Here is a 13,109-nt window from a genome sequence, read left to right on the forward strand (position 1 = left end):
AAGACTATCACTTCTCTATACAGTACCATCCAGGGAAAGCGAATGTGGTGACGGATACACTCAGTTGCCGACCCGTTGCTAGTCTTTGTAACGACCCGGGTTTATATTCAACCCGGTGGGTAAGTGATGAACCGAGGATTGACATGATAACGGATCCAGACGCAGAAGCAAGAAACAAGACAATGGTCTCCCAAGGCATAACACACCTCTAAGACCCTAAGATGTCCTTCCATGAGGTCACGAAATTCAAGGGAACAAGGCGCAGAAGCGAATGATAAACCTAGGTCTCTAGAGATAAAAACCATCCCTAGGACACCAAGGTGACTTCCCATGAAGTCATGAAACTCAAGGAAATCACCGGAAGTGGAGACTAGGATAAAAAGGTTAAATGGTACCCTATGGCACCAACGACAACAGGAGGATCGAGATGTAGTTCAAACTAGACCACGTACACCATTAAATGGCTTAAACAAGATCAACAAGGTCAAGTGGGAACGAATGAAACAAGGGTAACCTGTCTAGGCAATAGACCAAACAAGACCCACAAGATAGCTCAATTTTGGTCGATCGAAATAGAGCATCGATCTGCCGAAATGAGCCAGGAAAAGAGGAAAAATGAACTCCCAGTTCGGTCGACCGAAGTGACACGCCGTTCAACTGAAATAAGCCTCGAATTGAAAAGGGCTACTGGAATTGAGATTTTCACTGTTCAGTTAAAACCACAAAGGGAATCGGTTGACCGAACTGGCATGATCCCCCATGGCATGATCAATTTGCATTATAAGCTAATGTGTGATGATGTGAACATACACGCAAGTGTAATATGGCATTTTAAACATGCTACAATGGCCTATGGCCTTATTACATCACATTTACAAGATTTGACATGCCAAACCTCCATGGTTGATAAAAATACATTTTAAAACAAAATGTGGCACCAAATGAGTGTAAGTGCAAATATAAAAATACTTGGCCTTTGGCCTCATATTATACATATTGAATACAATGAAAAGAGTGTACTTATGTACATATTACACAAATGGAATCAAAGAACACAAGTTTTATACATAAGGCTACCAAATGGCATTTCATGCTAACACTTGCATGAAATGGAAACTCGAAACTACAAGCCATCCCAATGAATGACAAACATCATGAACCAAGTTTTCGTACCTGAATAAATCCCCCAGTAACTTTGGGGTGAGTAAACAAGTTTACTCGTAGAGAATGAGCATGCATCGACTCGATTTCTTTAGAGATTTTTAGACTGATATATAATAGTTCAAAAGGGTCATGCCACCTAATGTCTATGTCAAAGGTTAGACTCAGGGAGCATCCTAAGCTACCTTAGAACAATGTTAACAAGAATCATGATATACATACATATATGCAACGAATCAGGTTTAGGATAATCCAAAGAGCACGATAAGGCGGATGCTTGAAAATAGATCAACAAGAATTACACTTTCAATATAATTAAATAAGGTTTGGAATAATCCATACAACACGACAAGAAGCATATTCGGATACAAGTTAACAAGAATTACATTATTGAAGCAATTAACATGATTGGAGCATTCTAATTAACAAGACAAGAGTTATACACAAAGTCAAGAACAAGGCATAATATCTATGCAAAGACAAGGCAAAAAATCTATACAAGGACAAGGCATAAAATCTATGCAACTAAACAAGGATGGAATATCTCATATAACACGAAAGGAGGTTATAGATGAAATCAAGAACAAGGCATAATATCTATGCAAAGATAAGGCATAAAATATATGCAATGAGCCAAGATTGGAGCATTTCACATAACACGATAAGCTTAAATCTTCAAGGCATAGTAACTTGAAATTTAAAGAGTGCAATCAACCAATGTGGAAACTCGGATATCGCCCGGATTAAAACCGTACTCTTGAGATCACTTTAGGGCTATTAACCCATGGGCACCTTTCCCCTAGTGCGCACCATAGTGTAGGAGGACATTCCCCCATACTAGAACCAAGTCCTAGCCATGTCAATTCTTGATTGATATTTCCAAGTCCCAAAATCAACAAGTTGTGCAAACCAAGATAGTATCAAAATATAAGAAATGCATTAACCACGTTTCATGCACAACCAAGATTTTGGAACACACAAGTCATGCCCTAAGTTCATCAACTATAATGGCATGTGAAATGTCAAGAATTCGTAGTATGCATCTATATAGATTAGAACCCAGATATATAGTATATGGAATCCATTGAAAGAAAAATGCCACAAGTATAAGATACATGATTTAATTATTTACTAAACAACACATGAATAATTAAATCGTTCCAAGACAATTGTGCTAGTTCATTAAACACATTAATGAAGTCAAGATATAAGGTTTCACGATGCTTGGTAAAAAGATACAAGTTTATGAAATATAAGTCCACTTCATAAATTTAACAAGGATTCAATATCAAAGCATGATTAACATGATGGAAGCATACAAGAAAATTTAATCTACTTAGGGATTAAGTTGTTAAGGTTACAAGGCAAGTCCAATGTCAAGTTACAAGTTTACTTCATATTAGATACAACCATGTGATTTAAGTTCCAAACAAATGAAATAAATAAATATAAGTTTCAAAACTTATCTGATTATTCTCAATTTGATATACGTGAAGGAACTTGTCAAGGAAAGCATGAATACCAAGTTAGAAACTTAATCAAGACAAAGGAATCATTAAATGGATTTTAATTAATTCTTTTAATTAAAATCTCTAGATTTTGAAATTCATCCAAATGACTTCAAATTAATATATGTTATACAACATGTCAAGACTTGATTTAAAAGCATGATACAAGTACATTTCACGCAAGGTACGGCCATGAGAATTAAACATTAATACTAGAAAAATAATAATTGAAAGGTTTCAAAACCTAATCAAATATTCTAGATTTAACATATATGAAACTATACGATATGCATATCAAGAATGTCAAGTCGGAATTCCAATGGAGTGAATAATACACTCGGAATAAATTAATTAATCAAATTAATTAAATATTACTATATTTCAAAACTTCTCTGATTACTCTCAAATTAATCTATGTTGAAGAGCATGTTATGGTCTAATATAATATGCTAACACACATTGATTTAAAGCTAGATAAGGCCACATGATTTAATATTTTATTCAAGATAAATATTAAATAAAATCTTCGTTACTTGTCCAAATGATCTAGATTTAATATATGTCAATGATCATGTCAATGAGTAATATTCTATCATGTCACATGTTTAAAACAAGCTAAGGACAACCGAGGAAAATTAAATCTTACACAAAGAAATAATAAATCAAAGTTTCTAGATTTGATACATAATCATGTAAATGAGTTGTATATGCATCATAAGCATGTAAGATAGCAAAAAAATAAATTATAACACCCCCTACCTCAATTTGAGATGAAAACCTCAAAGGCCTACCGAAATAAAAGTGCTCCGAATCCAACGATATCGAAGGGTTTTGTCGGGGACAACACGGTGAACAAGAATCCCCAAGAAGCCCAATGAAAATCACAACTTGACTTCAAACCCAAACTCAAGAAATGGTCAGAAATGGGTTCCAATAAGGGTGAAAGATGCGCGGCGTCAAGACAAGCATTAAACGTTAAGGCCGAAGAGTTTTCACTCGAGGGAAGTGGCCGGAAAATGAAGAAGAAGCATGGAAGCCCCTTGGCAGCCATGGCTGCCGGCCAAGAGAGAGGAGAGAGAGAAGAAAATTCTGATTTTTCTCTTTAAGTCCCCTATTTATAGAAAATCTCAAAAAGTGCCCCGAAAGGGCCCCGCCGGGTCCGAAAAAGTGAAATTTGAGCAAACACGCTCAAACGGCAAAACTCTGTGAATAAAAAAGATTTAAAATGATAAAATATGAACAATGGAAGAAACGGTGTCAAAAACTGAGTCCCGAGCAGAGAGATATGCCCTAAACAAGTTCTACGGCAATTGGGTCCAGAAACTCTGAAACTAGAGAAAAATGACCAGAACGAAATTCTATGAATTTATAAGTTGACAAAAAGTGAAAATGAATCCTGTACGAGGATCCAGGCTCCAGATGAGATATTTTTGCAATAACTTTCGTTAATTGCACAATGACCCCTGCAAAAAGGGTTAACTGCACTAATGCCCCAAAATGAAAATATCTTCCAAAAATATTTTCTTAGATACCCCTAAAATAAAATATCTTCAAAAGATATTTACAAAAAATAACCCAAGAAAAGAAAATAATTCCAAAGAACTATGCATCCATGCCCCTATGGACACCGGGAGCAACCAGAGTACTTTCTTGCAAAAGTAAAGATACGTATTTCAAGGAAACCACTGAAGATGAAGACACGTCAAGTCAAAAACTAACTCCAAGTATGAAAAGTGAGGTTTTGTCAACAAGGTGACAAACGAGGAAAAGACATAATAGGGAAAAAGACGAAATAGGGAAAAGAACAAAGTGAATAGTGTCCGAAAAGTGAAAATGTGGAAATGACTCAGTCCTCAAAAGAAGTTGTCAATCCAAACGAAGGATTCTCAGAAACCATTTCCGAGCACTCAAGACGACACTATGAGACGAGAAACTGAACTCAGAAAAGGAAATTAAACGAAAAAATTCGTAAAATTGTCAGGAAAAATGAAAGGAAGGAAAATTTTCGAGTCGTTACAATCTTTCTGCTCTATTCACTACTGAGTGGAATGCTTTGAGGACGGTGGATGAGTTATCGGATGCTTTCATGACTTGCATGGTAGTTACACCTTCTACCATTCACAAGGTTTTGAAGGCAACTCACGGATTAGCAATGCATTGATAGAGTTGCAAAGATAGCTTCCCGAGAGGTCCCATTTTACTATGTTGGGGCTGATGGAAGTTTGAGGTACAAGGGCCATTTGGTGGTACCTTCTGCTGATGATTTGAAGAAGGATGTGATGACTGAGACTCACCACTCTGAGTTTTCTGTTCATCTAGGATGAGACAAAATGTATCAGGATATGAAGCTGCAGTTTTGGTGGGCAGGTATGAAAAAGGACATTACTATTTTTGTCTCTTGATGTAGTACTTGTCAGATGGTCAACATTGATTATCAGAGGCCGCCAAGAGCTCTATAGCCACTGCTGATACCGGAGTGGAAATGAGAGAGCATTTCTATGGATTTTGTGGAGGGGTTGCCTAATTCCTTCAAGGATCACAATTTCATTTGGGTCATCATGGACAGATTGACTAAATCAGCTCATTTCTTGCCTATTCGCACTCACTCACCTCGGAGCAGTTGGTGAGACTTTACATTACCGAGATTGTGAAGTTGCATGGCATTCCATTGTCTATTATATCGGATAGGGATTCGACTTTTGTGTTAGGATTCTGGAAGAGTTTTCAGCAGCCTTTGGGTACAGAGTTGCATCTTAGCACTGCTTATCATCCTCAGACTGATGGACAGACTGAGAGGGTTAATCAGATCATGGAGGATATGCTTCGATTATGTGTTCTTGATTTCAAGGGCCACTGGGAGGATTACTTGCCACTTGTGGAGTTTGCATATAATAATAGTTTACAGAAGACTATTGGGATGGCACCATTTGAGGCATTGTACGGTTGACCGTGTCGATCACCTATTTGTTGGATGGAGGTTGGCGAAAGCAGATTCTTGGGTCTAGAGTTCATCACGGATACTTCTAAGAAGATTGTTCTTATTCGGGATCGCATGTGCACTGCTCAGAGTAGGCAGAAGAGTTATGCTGATCGTCACACACGTGCTTTGGAGTTTCAGGTTGGAGATCAAGTTCTGCTCAAAGTGTCTCCTATGAAAGGAGTAATGTGCTTTGGGAAGAAAGGGAAGTTGTCTCTGCGATTTGTCGGTCTATTTATGATTAAGGATCGAGTTGGAGCTATCGCTTATCGGTTAGCACTTCCAGATAATTTGGATCGTGTGCATAATGTGTTCCATGTTTCCATGTTATGAAAATTTTTGCGAGATGAGGATCGGTATCAACATATCGATATTGGGGAGATTGAGTTACAGCCGGATGCAACTTACTTGGAGCCACCGCGTCGTATTATCGACCATCGGGATTAGATCTTTCATAATAAGGTTATCCCTTTGGTACGTGTTCAGTGGAGTCATCACAATGAGGCTGAGTCTACTTGGGAACAGGAGGATGTCATTCGCTCGCAGTTTCCTAACATATTGGAAGAAGGTAAGAGCGAATTCCGAGGACGGAATTCCTTTTGTTAGGGGGGAAGAATGTAATACCCCTAATTTTAAAATGATAGTCTTGGCATTTTATTTATTGTTTTATTTTATTTTGTGTGATTAATTGCATATTTACTTAATTATTTAATTATTTTATTATTTGGTTTGATTTAACTGTTTAATTGTATTTAATAATTATTTAATTGGTGATTTAACTGTTTAATTGTGTATTTAAATTACATTACGTGATGCATTGTCTTAATTGAATTTAAATGTTTTAATTATTTAATGTGGCTTTGTTAATTGGTAGCACACATAGTTATAAGTTAGGTTTTTATTTTATGGGCCGAGTAAGTCAGTTTAGGGTTTGATAGGTTTCACAGTTAGCCGACTAGTTGTTATTTAGTTTAGGTTTCTGTATTGTGTTATAAATTAGGATTAGTGTTTCTTAAACCTATAAATATAAGTATTAAGATTGCTTAGGGTTTTAGAACCCTATTCACGACTATGGAGGCAGAAAGAGAACAGAGGAGGAGTACAGTAGGAATCGCCGAAAAACTTAGGAAGACGACGCTGGGATTTTGAACCAAAATCTTGCAGGCAAGTTCTAATCCTAGCTCTTTTCCTTTAGATCGTGTTCTTTACATGTCTAATGCAACTCTAGGACTAAATAAAGATTAAAATTAAACTGGATTGCAGGTCTGAATGCTTAGAAACTGGTTGTGTTTACAAGCTATGTATTGGTTGTTTTTAATTCTTTCTTGCGTAACTCCTGAATTAATTCATGTAAACTGATGTATAAAGAGTTGAATTAGTCTGTAACTCATTGGGAAGCATTAAGATTAATCTGGTTCGAATGGTTGATTTATTTAGAACAGTACGTGTTCTTGAATGGTAAACTACTTGTTCTAACTTTTTGTTGCATATTTCGTGTCTCGATTGATGTCGGTGAACGAATAAAGCATTAAATTGTTTCTGGATCACACTGGGACATAATTTTAACCAATAACAGCCTTAGCAATTGAGGACGTATAAACTGGACGTCGCCGGAGGTGACACAAGTGAAGGAAAACGAGCAGATAAGGAAAGCTGGGGAAAGAGGCGGCTCCCCACAAGGGGGAGCCGGTTCCATCAAATGTGGAGGCGGCTCCACATGGTGTGGAGCTGGTTCCACTTAAGGGGGAGGCGGCTCCCCTTGTGGGGGAGGCGGCTCCTTCACCTTCTGTTGTATTTTTGACGTTTTAGTTGATTCCGGCATTGTTTTCGATGCTATAGATGTATTTAGGAGCTGTAGTTGGGAAGTTCAGTTGAGGTCTAAGATCAAATTAAATCTTCAGAGGGCTTAACAATGCGTAATAAACAAATTAATGTTTATTGTTTGAACAGTATATAATTTCTAAGTAAATTGGTAGACTGTTCTTGGAGATTGAGGATTTAAATTGCACAACCTTATGTGTAGCAATTTATCTATGAATGGAGTTATTGTTTATTCATGTTTCTGTGGTAAATTATAAGCATGTTAGATTATAGAGTGATTATATGCCTGTAATGGATAAAATGATGTATACATATGTTACCTGTATTATAAATTCCTGGATAACTGTGCAGGGTTTTAAGATAAGCATGTAAATTTATATATTCTATTATGCTTACTTGGATTTAATTGATGGTTACATGTATGATTTGTATTATCAATTATGGGACTATGCGGAGTAGTATCAAATGGGCTTGTTTAATTACAAAGTTTTATCATGCTTAAAATGGAATAGTTGATGTTTGTATGTAATGTTTCACTATCGATTGTTGGATATATGAAATAGTTGATAATTACATTTATTACTTGTTTTATCAACTGCTGGATGTTGGATTACATACAACGGTATGGGACGGTGGCATGTCTAGGTTTGGATTAGCTTGAAACGCTAAGTCCTACCTATATCGGAATAAGGGAACGAATTATAAAAATAAAATCCTACTTATATGTAAGCCTGTGCGGTTGAACAAGCTGAATGGCTAACTGGATTTATTATAGACGAATAGGATGGACTTTAAGTATATATTTATGGTACCGCGATCTGAACTTGAGTATCAGAGTCGTCGGTTAGGAAGCGTATATGCAGTAGGATGCGTAACTGGATATGATAGGTCGAGGTATACCCTGTTAGGGTTAGGTACTCATGCCCACTCAGGTGCATTTTGCATATTGTCTTCTATTCAGGTTGAGACCCCCTGCATAGCCCAGTGAGAGTCCTGTAGTGTGGCTATATATACATATGGATTATATAGCTATTGTTGAGTTGGTTAGAATGTATATGCGTATCGAGTCTCTGCTTGGATTGTAGTAGGATAGAACTTGTTTGTGGGTCTGACCCACTTTTATTTTTCATGTATTCGCCAGTTCCAGACTTAGACCTGATCGTGCTGAGCAGAGACTATTACTCACTCTTCCGACGACGTAGGACTTCTCTCCATGGTTTAATTTTGGATGTTCTTTTAGTTATTACATTTCAGTTGGATTTTATTTGGGGTCCACTAGAGATGGATTCCCGAGTTGTTAAACTATTGGAGGTTTTGGATTTTAAGTATTTAATTTTAAAGGATTCCATTTTAGATTTCTTCCAGCTGTTAATTATTTATTCATATTTAGTTTTATAATCTGTATTCATTTAAAATACTTTAATTGTTTGATATTCCCTTGGGTTCGGTCTTAGGCCTGATCAATCCGTGTCTCGGATTCGAGGGGTATCACAGCGTGCAACCCAACACTTGTTCTTGAGAAATATGGATTTCAAACTTCAAATCCTCAAAAATCAACCCTACAAGAAAGTCACAACATAGCAATCAACAATCTCGAGTCTTCAATCCCAAACACAAAGGTCTTTAATACAAACTTAACCAATCCTTTAAGTTTTTTGTTTGAAAACCCAAAACTCCTATTTCAATCTTCAACCCCAACTTCAATCTTTAAATCTCATACTTAATGTAATGTTTCAATTGGCAAATTGCAATTATATAAAGTGTATTATACAATATTCTAAATTTTTTGTTTAGAAACCCAAAACTCCAATTTCAATCTTCAACCCCAACTTCAATCTTCAAATCTCGTCTTCAATTTAATGTTTCAATTTGCAAATTACAATTATATGAAGAGAGTTATGTTTTAATTTGCAAATTGCAATTATATGAAGAGAGTTATGCAATATTAAGGGAATATAAGAGATGTATATATATGTTTATATGCTTTGAGTGATGTAGAGAGCGAAAGGATGCCAAAATAAGAGAGAAAGAGAATGCAAAGTGACCTAATTTCATGCACATGTGGGAACTTAAAGCCAAATTATCGCTGCCAGGAACCAGTAGCCAAGTTGGGAACCGGTTCCCAAGCGGCAGCGAAATTTTTTTACAAACTTTCAGTCCTGAACCAGTAGCCAATGTGGGTACCGGTAGCCAACTCACAGAATGTTAGCTTTACTACTTTGCATTCTTGAACCGGTAAGAGAACCTAGTACCGGTAACCAGGAGACAGATATGAATTCTCAAAGCAATCAACTATTCACTGTTCTCAAATTTCTTTTTTAAGAAACATTCTCAGTAATTTTTTAACACAAAACACCAAAACTTTTAAAAACCTAAACAAAACAAAATCTTTTTGGATTTTTGAAAATTTTCATCACTTTTTATTAGTAGTTTTTTTAAAAAAACTGAGACCTTTAATCACTTAAATTGTGATGGCCCTGGTTTTACAAGCCAGTGCGTCCTGTGATGACCTGAAGGTTGATTCGATAACGGATCCCAAATGCAGAAGTGAAAGACAAAATCAAGGTCTCTAGAGATATAACACATCCCTAAGGCGCCAAAAATAACCTTCTCTGAGGTCACAGAACTAAAAAAAAAAAAAAAAAAAGTGCGGAAGCGATGTTTTAAAAACGGATACATACTACCCTAAGGGTAAAATGGTCTTTTTAAAACAAAATTGGGTGCTACCGAGTACACCATTAGATAGACAACAAAAAATCAACGAAGTTACACTCAAGAATCGTCTGATTCGGAGTCCGGACGAAGAAGTTATGATAGTTTCAAAATCGGGTTAAGAAGTAAAGGGGCACCCACGGCACACGCCACGCGCGTGTAGTTGCACACGGTAGCACCCTGACAGCAGCCCAAGTTGCACCAGATTTTTGAGATTTAAATGGTATTTTGAGGGCTTAAATTACATTTTATGGAAAAGAGTTATGAAATGACCCCCCCTAAAATCATGTTTTCTATGCGACCATGTAGAATAAAAAAAAAAAAAAAAAAATTTCCAAAAGAAATGACCAAAATACCCTTAAGATCAGAATTTGCAAAAATACAAAAATGCATATAGCTCCAAGTGTTCATTTCACCAAGTTTGATGTTGTGTGAGGAAATGATCATGTACGCAAATGTAAAATATATATTTAAGCATGTTATAATGGCCTACGACCTTAATACATGTCATTTGCAAATTTTCACATAACAAACCTCCGAATTTCATAATTTTCATAAGTAAACTAAGAAACCAAAGAGCATAAAAGTAAACTTACAGGTAAATGGCCCTTGGTCTCATTATATACATATCAAATAAGTCTCAAAAGGTGCACTTAAGTATACATTACATATTTGAAATGGAAGATATAAGTTTCAGCATATCAAACCAAAAGAAAGCTAATATGCTAACACGTGCATGTTTACAAATACGCAAAAGTGCTTCAAGTAACCAAGTAAACCTAGGAATGTTATGCATCCCAATACGAAGTCTCCTTACTTGAAAATATCCTAAACAACTATGGTGCGTAAACAAGTTACTCGTAGGAAGAAGTGCATGCATATACCCTAAAGTTTCAAATGTCATGAAATTCAATATACATCAATACAAGGGATCATTCCACCTAACGTCTAAGTTGTAAGGTGAATTAAGGGAGCATCTCAAGCTACCTTAAGCAAGTGAAATGAAATACGCAATATACTAGCATACTAGGCATAAGTATACTAAGCGAAATTGAAACATATATAAACCATTCACTACTAATGAACTTGACAAGCTACAACTTCAAAGGTAATGCCAACTTATAAACGAAAACGAAATCCAATGACGGAATACTCGGACGCTTCCATGGATCAAACCACGCATATAGTTATTTTGGGTGCTAACCCGCTAGGAACCACCTAAGTGCACACTATATGGGAAAAACTCGTATCTTCCGTTCTGGAGCTATGCTCTAGCCATTCAAAGGTCGATGCCCCAAGTTTTCAAAATCAGCAAGAAATGCATAACTTAAACACTTTAAGTAAAATGCATTAAAACACCTACCACACACAACCATATATGGACTCACACAAATCACGCACTATAGTCTCCAACTAAATGGCATCCAAAATGTCGAATCTTCAATGTGCGATTTGTTACACATAACAAGGCATATTAAATATCAAGTCTTCAATTTGCAACTTGTTACACGCTACAATTGATATCACATATCAACCAAGTCTAATCACCAGAGAAGCATAAAAACTAAATTAACAACAACATAGTAATAAGTATACGAGGTAATTAATAATAACCTATAAGAATTCCACATTTCAACAAACATGAATTCTAAAATTTAGTAAGCCACTAAATTAAATAGCATCTTCACACAAGATAAACATATATTCTAGAATTTAGTAATCTACTAAATTAATTAGCATCTCAACACAAGATAATTATATATTCCAGAATTTAGTAATCTACTAAATTAAATAGCATCTCTATAAAATAATTCATATTTAATTATATACGTATACAAACAAAATATTATTTCTAAATAATATTTGTCTAGTCCCTCCTATCATTTACCCCAAGAACTTAATTTCGATACATTCATGTGTTTCTTCTGTTTCCTTTTAACTTGTTTGGTAATGTTTTATTAGTTATGATATCATTAGACTATCTCAAATTTAGTCCACGCTACTAACAATAATTTTCCCATTTTCTTGTATATTAATCTTGTGTGTATATATACACAGAGAGAGAGACTTCACTTGGTGGTGGTTGCCGTCGCATTGCACCAAAAGTTTGCAAAGAAATGAACTAAGAGTGTAAGTGTGCAATGTGGCCAAGTTTTAAATTTATAAAAGTCACTACTACTTCTAACTAAAAATATAGCTAGGGTGAGTAAGGATCGTTCCAAGGGATTGGTGGGTCGTATTACTATGGAAACAAGATTAGGGTTAGTAGGTCGAGTGATCAAAATGTGGTTGGTTTGGTTGATTAAATTACAATTAAGACTAAACAAGCTCAATATAAAACAAGTAATTAAAAGATAAAGAAAACAAGAGAGAGAGGTATTGGGACTTAGAGGTCACCACTAAGCATCACATTTCTATACACTCAATTCATAATTAATGAGGGGGAAAACATATGTTGCAACAATAGTGAGTGTGTGTGTTTGTTTCAACAAGCATGGATGACCAATTAAGTATATATTGTCTAAACAACATAATGAATAGCATAATATATCAAACTAAGCCATTAATCCTTCCTTTAAGCTCATTATCCAAACACATCACATGATTGGAGAAATATACTACTTGCATTCATAAGTATGGAACATTAAACAACAAGCATGGATTGTCCTCCCATTTAACAACTAAGGTAACTACACTACATCTAAGCTAATGACATGAAAATTAAACTAATTAAACTAAGGGAGAGGCACAATCCATCAAGAAATGAGAATGAACCATCAAATAAACTACAAGAGTATTCTATTAAGCACTATGTCTTGACAATCTCCAGATCTATAACATCAACACATATAAACATGCATCAACAACACAAGAGCTAGAGATAAACACATGAACATCTATTCTAGCATACCTAGACACATAGATAGAAT

This window comes from Cornus florida, unplaced genomic scaffold (genome assembly GCF_030987335.1).
Source record: "Cornus florida cultivar Cherokee Brave unplaced genomic scaffold, ASM3098733v1 CherokeeBrave_3.0.0_Hap2_Chr10, whole genome shotgun sequence".
NCBI classification, from domain to species: Eukaryota; Viridiplantae; Streptophyta; class Magnoliopsida; order Cornales; family Cornaceae; genus Cornus; species Cornus florida.